Source organism: Trachypithecus francoisi, unplaced genomic scaffold (assembly GCF_009764315.1).
Source record: "Trachypithecus francoisi isolate TF-2019V2 unplaced genomic scaffold, Tfra_2.0 Lachesis_group9, whole genome shotgun sequence".
NCBI classification, from domain to species: Eukaryota; Metazoa; Chordata; class Mammalia; order Primates; family Cercopithecidae; genus Trachypithecus; species Trachypithecus francoisi.
This window is the reverse complement of record NW_022681474.1, coordinates 10,296,599-10,303,996: the sequence shown is the minus strand read 5'-3', so window position 1 is coordinate 10,303,996 and position 7,398 is coordinate 10,296,599. Positions and strand designations below refer to the sequence as shown.

General features: G+C 41.8%; 1 long non-coding RNA gene across 2 annotated transcripts in view; it reads right to left on the bottom strand.

Moving 5' to 3' along the window:
• Window positions 1–418: 418 nt before the first annotated feature.
• The window catches only part of LOC117082339, a 105,751-nt gene continuing 98,771 nt past the window's right edge, over window positions 419–7,398 (bottom strand). For both annotated transcript variants that reach the window (XR_004436557.1, XR_004436556.1), the window contains exons 3-4: window positions 1,662–1,955; window positions 419–1,069 (exon numbers count right to left, since the gene is read on the bottom strand). This is a non-coding gene — a long non-coding RNA (uncharacterized LOC117082339). The remainder of the gene's footprint in view (window positions 1,070–1,661; window positions 1,956–7,398) is intronic.

Here is a 7,398-nt window from a genome sequence, read left to right as displayed (position 1 = left end):
GACTACAGACGCGTGCCACCACACCCGGCTAATTTTTGTATTTTTAGCACAGACGTGGTTTCACCATGTTGGCCAGGATGGTCTTGATCTCTTGACCTCGTGATCCACCCGCCTCGGCCTCTCAAAGTGTTGGGATTATAGGCATGAGACACCGCGCCCAGCCGTGAAGCACTTTTACAGAAGATAGCTCCATGGCTCCAGGACCCCTTTTATAAACTCTGACTGCATCCCCTTTCATCCATGAAGTGCTTGCTCCATGTTTCCTCTTGTCCACTCCCTTGCAACCATAGTATGCAAGGTAGAAACTGTCCGCGTTAAATCTCACCTGCCGTGTGTCAGCCTACTTAGATTAAATTGCTGATCCGAATCTTTGTTCACTTGTGCCTGAGCAACACAGCATATTTTTCTCTTTTTTAAGTTATTTTTCTTTTTTTAAAAAATGCAGAATCTATGAACATTAAAATAGATTTGTAATAGCCATAGCCATGCACTGACCATTGCTACAAAAGTGTACTTTGCACCCTCAGGCTCTTCACACTGAAGAGTCTTTCTCGTGATTCTTATGCTGGGTCTTCCTAATGCTCTTCCCTACCCCAGCCCCCATAGTGTTCAGATCAAATCATGCTTTATTAGGTGAAACTCTATTGAATTGTGAAACTTTCAAGCCCATTTAGTATCCTTTACCACACCTCGTCTGTGTCTGAGGTTACCGAGAGAAAATTGTCTTTTCCTTTCTCATGGCTATGTTGCTTTTTCTTAAGTGTTTTTTTCCCAAAATTTGAGAGCCACACTATATCCTAAATTTGTATCAACAAAGAAACTACTGCTGAACTATCAATTAAAGTTAATAAAAACAGCCATGCAATTAAAAAAAAAATCAAAATTGCCAGTAACATTTCTTTTTTAATACCTCTTTCAGGTAAAAATGTGGCAATCTCTTTATTTGAATTCCATAGCAAGTCTCAGTTCAGATGCTCCTCCACTCACCATGGGACTTCGAGATGGTTTGGATCGTCTGTCCTGTCCAAATCTCATGTTGAAATGTGACTCCCAGCATTGGAAGTGGGACCTGGTAAGAAAGGTTTCTGACATGGAGGTGGATCCCTCATGGTGCCATCCTCATGCTAATGAGTAAGTTCTTACTGTGTTAGTTAATGTGAGAGCTGATTGTTACAAAGAGCCTGGCACCTCCTCTTCCCTCTCTGGCTCCCTCTCTAACCATGTGATAGGCTGGCTCCCTGTTTACCTTCTGCTATGACTGGAAGCTTCCTGAGGCTTCACCAGGAGCAGATGCTGGTGCCATGCTTCCTGTACATCCTGCAGAGCCATGAGCCAAAATAAACTTCTATTCTTTATAAATTGCCCAGCATCAGATATTACTTTATAGCAATACAAATGGACAAAGAAAGGCTATGTCCCAATAAACCCATCTGAAGTTGAAAATATCATCACTTGAAAATGCACTTAATATGTCTACCCTATCAAATATCATAGCTTAACCTAACTTACCTTAAATGTGCTTGGAACATTTACATTAGCCTACAGTTCAGCAAAATCATCCAACATAATGCCTATTTTTATAATAAAGCATTGAATATTTCATGTTATTTATTAAACACTGTAGCAAAACTGAAAAACAAAATGATCACCTGGGTACTCACCATTAACATACACAGCTGAAAGCACACTTGGCCTGAAGAATGTTTGAAGCATTGAACTAAGATGCAGGATGATGGGATACTGCAGCTACAGGGTTGCCAATCTCTCTCTTCTAATGAGGCTTGAGAATGGCTCATGGAAGGCACTGGGGCATCCACACTGGATGGTTTAGCAGGCATGATGTTCTTTAAGAAGATGTCAAGTATCCGTATTTTACCCTCATGATCCAGTGGTTGACTGGGAGCTGCAGCTCAGCATTGAGAGAACGCACAATGCTATAGCTACATATCACTACCCTGGAAAAAGACCAAAATTCAAAGTTTTAAATATGTTTTCTACTGAATGGTCTTTTTCATACCATCATAAAGTCAAAAAATCTAAGTTGAACCATTATTAGTCAGGGGTCATCTGTGTGTTCAGCTGACCCTCAGTGTCCATGGGTTCCACATTCATGGATTCAACCAACTGTGGATGGAAAATATTCAAAACCTCCAAAACAGTAAAAACAACAATAAAACAATAATACAAACAAAATACAGTATAACAATGTTGTTATACTACAGTATTTACATTGTATCAGATACTATAAGTAACCTAGAGATGATTTAAAACGTGCAGGAGGATGTGCATAGATTATATGCATTTTCTACACAAAATTTTATTTCAGGGATTTGAGCAACCACAGATTTTCGTGTTCACAGGAGTCCTGGAACCAATTCTCCACTGATACTGAAGGATGACTGTATCTGTTCAGTGAGTAAATATTACTCAACTCAATTCTTTTCTTGTGGCTTTGCAGAATGACAAATATAATAAAATGCATTCTTTGTCCCTTCTGCAGTGGGCATGCTTAAATTTTTGTGCTATTATGCACAACATACATTTTTATCCATCAGCTAGAGAATCAAGCTTCATAATTTTTAGAAGACCATAATCAATGCCAGCTTCCACTAATCTTTTAAATTTCAGCTTACTATGTCACTTTTTCAGCAAAACTTCCCTACCCCAAGGTTAGGTTATGGCGCTTAATTGCAATCCTACAAAACCCCACCTTTCTTCTCTGTGCATAACTAAATTTTTAATTAAATACTTCAAGTCTTTACTTGTCTAGCTCTCTTCTAGATGGTAAGCTCCATGAATGCACAGTCCCACTCATCAGTGCTTAGTAGAGGGCAAAGTCTTTTTAGGTCATCTTTAAGCCTTGGTTGAAGAGACACAGGCATTCATGAATGAATAGATGGATGAATGAATGGTAACAACAGATCTGCAGTAGAATTTTTAGAATCATCCCTGGATCATTATTTGGAAAGCATAATGGCTACAGTTTGAATGTTTGTCACCTCTGAAACTTAATGCCCAATGTAATAGTATTAAGAGGCAGGGCCTTTAAGAGGTAATTAATAGATTAATCTATTCATGGATTAATAGGTTATCACAGGACTGGGTTCGTTGTCACCAGAGTGAGTCTGTTGTCTGTTATAAAAGCCAGTTTTGCTCCCTCTCCTGCATGCCCTATTGCCCTGTGATGCCTTCTGCCATGTTATGATGCAGCCTGAAACCCTCACCAGAATGTGCTGCCTGACCTTGGACTTCCCAGCCTTCAGAACTGAAAGAAATACATTTATTTTCTTTATAAATTACCCAGTCTGTGATATTCTGTTATAGCAACAGTAATGGGCAAATACAATAACTGATTATCTTCTCAGAGAGATGCATTATCAATCTTTAAACTCTTCTAGTTTTCAGAGTTCCTAATTAGGATGAAGAATTTTGAACTTCTAGCTCAATTAATTAAACAGTTCCACATACCCTTCTCTCTCTTCCCAGAGAAGGATTAAAGGGGAACACACAAATGGCGCCTGAGAATTCTCTTCTAGTATCACGTTCCCAAAACAGTATCCTTCCCACTAAGCCAGCAGAAGTCTTATAGAATGTAACATACTTTTGAAAAATGCTGTAAGCCTCCTGAGAATTGACTTTATTGACTTAATTGGCTCCACTGACTTAGAATGACAAACTCAGAAGTCTCACGTCAATCAGATCCTAACCGACTCCCAGGAAGCCTAGGTTCTTATTCTTCAGAATACAAATGATAATGACAGCAATAACACTACTTTCTCAGGCCCTGGTAAACACAGCTATTCATACTCCAGGCACTTTCTATTTAAACAGAGAGAGAGAGAGAGAGAGAGAGAGTGTGTGTGTGTGTGTGTGTGTGTGTGTGTGTGTGTCTGTGTGAGAGAAATATGCCACATGGTAACAAATGTGATGGAGATATATGAGGGTGACCAGGGAGGTTATATTGATAAGTGACACATACGTAGAGACTTGAAGAACCTGGAAGAAGGAACCATGGAGATACCTAACTAAAAGAATTATGTAAACAGGCCAAACCTGGTCTCCTTGAAACAGCAATAGGGGGAACAGCATGGCTGTTCCCAAATAGTGCTGGAGGTATCCCACTAAACTCTGCCTTATCTCCCAGAAGACCAAAAAGGTTAATTCTGTTTCTCCATCTTTTGGGTTTATACCCTAGGGACTGTAGAGAGAGGCCCATCTTCTTGGCTCTAGGGAAGGGCAGGGCAGTGCAGATCTGTACATTTGCTGCACACTGGAATATTCTGCAAGCCTTTAAAACTCTGATGCCCAGGTTGCACCCCATACTAATTAAGGCAGTTAATCACCCTCTGAGGGTGAGACCCAGAAATCAGTGTTTTTGAAACGTTACCAGGAGAATCCAAAGTGGACATTCTGGAGCCAACTGACACCAGCTCCCGAGGGCAAATAATGTGCACTCCTTCAGGGGTAGAATAAGGATACCTCGTTCCTGACATGCAGCTTCAAAAACAATTGGAATTTCCTGAGTGACAGGCAAGTCTTCTGTTATTCATAATAAGCCCCTTTAGACCATACCTGAGTTTATGCTAACGAGGCAACTCCTGGTGGGTTCTTACACGGTTGGGAGGCAAGGGGGCAGTTGGGGGGTAGGGGAGTTGTGAGGGGCAAACCAGAAAGACCTCAAATGTGATTGGAGGGTTGGAACTTTCAGCCAAACCTATGACTTCTGGTGAGGGGAGAGGAACTGGAAATTGCATTTCATCAAATGGCTAATGATGTAATCAGTCATGCCTATGTAATGACACCTCATATGAAAACTCTGGATACCAAAGACCAGGGGGGCTTTCTGATGGGTGAACATACATCTAGGGAGAGCAGCACACTTCAACTGCATGGGAGCAGAAGCTTCTGCGCTTGGGATCGTCCTTGACTTTGGGCTCTGTACCTGTTTACCTGGCTGTTCATTTGTGCTCTCCATAATAAAATAGCGGTCATCAGTACAGAGTTTTCCTCAGTTATGCAGGTCATTCTCATAAATTATCACACCTGGGAAGGAATGAAAAGTTCCACATTTGTAGTCAGCTGAGCAGAAATGCAGGTGGTTTGGAGATGGCTGAAATGTACATCTGCCTTCTGAAGTGGGGCACTTGTGAAGTGAAGTGAAGAACTTTGTGAAGAACCTTGTGAAGAACTTTGCCCTCAACATGTGGGGTTTGCATGAACTCCAGGAAGTCGGTGTCAGAACCGAATCAAATTTCAAGACACTCAGTACTACAGAGTTGGCTCTGGAATATGCTTCCCAGCTCTGTGTTCAGTGATCTCATGTTAGCAGTTGAAGTCAGCCAGGGTGAGAATATGTACACCATGGAAATTGGCAAATGCTACAAATCAAGGCTTCTTGTCCTTCTGCCCCCAAGAACTGGTTATTAAACGTTTAGCAACACACTGCTATTTTAGAACCAATGGCCTATGCCATTAGGTGCTGATTAGGAAAGGCTAGAAAGACCTCAGGAGGGACAGTCTGAACACACTGAGAACTCCTTCTATTGCATACCCACGCAGAGTAGGCTGAGCCCATCCTGTGAGTGAGTGGAACTCCTTCCCTTCTGAAATCCCTCCACACAGTCCCACTTCCACATAAGCCGTGTCCAACCTATATATTGCACTAACCTGCCACTAGGTAAAATTCTTCTTAAGGAAGAAGACAACCTGGTCACTTAACGAATCAGGGGGAAGCCACGCCTACTTCTTTATGTTAATTCCTTGTGTTCATTTTTCATGGGCCTCTCTTGTTCCTCTTGAATTGTTAAATTTATTGCATATTTTTAGTAATAGATGGGTACTCTTCACATATTAGCCTCAGGTTGAGTCAAATCCCTTTCTGGGAACTCACAGAGAAGTTCCTGTTTTATTTAGTCTTCAGGAAATTCACTTAAATGTTATGAGTTTTCTAAGATAATTAATCCACCAGTACAATTCCCACCTGAAACTCTCTCCTTCCCCTCTATCCCCTCTTCAAATTTGGTTCTAATTTGGTTAATATTTCTGCCTTCCTGACCCATAATTCACGTAAGAGTGTGAACACACATGCGTTATCCCAGGAAACCACTGTGTGGGAATTCACTGACCCTTTCAAATCCATGTTTTCACTCTTCATTTAAAATGGAGGTTCAGCTGTTCCCCTGCTGTTAGAATTTAGGATTTAGTTGCGTGCTTAAGGGATGTAGTTGAAATCCTTGCAATATATTTGCAGGAATTGACTCGCCTGAAATAATGAATCACATTAAGCATTTAATTAGGACCTTGAGGATGGAGAATCAGGAACAGGAGTGAGAGACATGGAGGCTTAGAAAGTCAGTTCAGGCCAGGCACGGTGGCTCATGCCTGTAATCTCAGCATTTTGGGAAGCCGAGGTGGGTGGATCACAAGGTCAGGAGATCGAGACCATCCTGGCTAACACAGCGAAACCCCGTCTCTACTAAAAATACAAAAAATTAGCCGGGTGAGGTGGCGGCGCCTGTAGTCTCGGCTACTCGGGAGACTGAGGCAGGAGAATGGCGTGAACCCAGGAGGCGGAGGTTGCAGTGAGCCGAGATCGTGCCACTGCACTCCAGCCTGGGCGACAGAGCGGCGCTCCGTCTCAAAAAAAAAAAAAAAAGAAAAAAAGAAAGTCAGTTCAAATCAGGCACCGTGGCACATGCTTGTGGTCCCTGTGACTCGGGCAGCTGAGGTGGGAGGATCACTTGAGCCCAAGAGTTCAAGGCTGCAGGGAGCTCTGACTGCACCACTGAACTCTGGCCTGGGCGACAGAGCAAGACCCTGTTTCTAAAAAACAATTTTTAAAAGTTTACTTGAAGGTAACATGTGACAAAGGAATATCCCCCTTATACACATACACACACACAGACACACACACATGCACATATTCTCTCTCTCCCTCTCTCTCTCTCTCTCCTCTTCTTGCAATTCATTGTGGGAGTAAGCTAAACTATACCTAGCACATAACCCTCCCAGTCCATGTCTTAAAATTTTACTCCATATTCAATTTGGTTCTAGCCTCTGCATCTTCTTCCTCTTTGAGTTTCACTGTGAGAGTAAATCAAATCTAACCTTAAGTGACATCATCCAATAGTACTTTCTGTGAAGATGGGAATGTTCTAAATCTGTGCTGTCCAGTGGAGTAGCCACTAGCCACATGGGGCTACTGAGTCTATTCCATATAACTAGTGCAACTGAAGTTCTAATTTTACTTAATGCTAATTAACTTAAATTTACATAGTGTAATTGATGGCTACTGTATTAGACAGCTCAGCTGCAGATTAACAAACATGAATAAGGATTCAAGGGAAAAAAGCTGAGAATTGGCACCTGTATTAATTGGCCAAGGCTGCCCTAACAAAC